The following is a 1,012-nucleotide window of genomic DNA, read 5'->3' on the forward strand; positions in this document are numbered from 1 at the left end:
GTCTTTAAAAAAAAATTCCCAGTTTTCTTTTCATTTCTTCCACTTGAAAATTAATCTTACTTTAAAAATTTTGGTCTATTCTACATTGATGTTAGTTACTCCTTTTCGTTAGCTAGTGTTTCTTTTATTTCGTTTTTTCCTTTGTTTTTACAAGTTTTGTTTTTATTTGTAGCGATGATTGTTTGCTGACCTCTTCAAATGTGATGCACACAATCCCAGTGCAGTAATTGATCACATGAGATACACATACCATGTGTTCATCCTTATTATCTCACAACAGCCAGGACCCACACTAGCTTCTCATTTTTGCAAAACATCAAAGACTGGTATCTGTGGCCTCCTTCAATTCAACTTTACTTAGTCGTGAAAGCCTTCTTTGTCTTTTCAATTATTTTCTTATCATAGGGAGGCTTTCTCTGGGTGCCAGGCTGTAGGAACTTCTTCACATTGGGCAGGCTGCTGATTCTGCTCTTCAGGGCCTTCAGCAGGAGAAAGGGGTCAGAAGGCTGGAGTCAAGCTCTTCAACATAGGGAAGAAGTTCCAGCAGGTGAATGTCCACCCTGGTCAGCCTGTTGCCAACAAGGTCCGTGGCTCTTCAAGACTTTTTCATAGGCAGGTAAGTACCGTGTTTTGGTCTTGTCTTTTGCCAAGGAAATCTTGGCTTCTTTTTCATCTGGTGGACATAGTGCCAGCTTCATGGTCATTTCAGTCAGATCTAAAATACCCTCTGTATACATGTCAACTGGGGCTCTCTCCTTTGCGTCCGTCCCATGGAGGTTGTATTTGGTGAAAATGTAGTTAAGAATTGCTCTGCTCTGTACCCAGTATCATCCCATCAGTCTCCACCATGGGCAGTTGCTAAAACATCAAACACCCATCTTTAATTAACTCTTCCAAATCTTCTGAAGTTTCCAGATATTCAAACTCCACCCCTGCAGTAGCCAGGAGTCACTTTATGCACTCCATTCTGCCCCTGGGCATTGAAGTAGTAAAGCATGGGCCTCCCAGCCAT

At 41.9% G+C, this 1,012-nt stretch overlaps 1 pseudogene; it reads right to left on the reverse strand.

Annotated features, from left to right (window-relative positions):
* Window positions 1-353: 353 nt before the first annotated feature.
* On the reverse strand, window positions 354-1,012 carry LOC126492162 (glutathione S-transferase A2-like; annotated as a pseudogene).

The sequence above is a fragment of the Alexandromys fortis genome, unplaced genomic scaffold (assembly GCF_014885135.2).
Source record: "Alexandromys fortis isolate MF-2015 unplaced genomic scaffold, M_Fortis_MF-2015_v1.1 scaffold_295, whole genome shotgun sequence".
Taxonomy (NCBI): domain Eukaryota; kingdom Metazoa; phylum Chordata; class Mammalia; order Rodentia; family Cricetidae; genus Alexandromys; species Alexandromys fortis.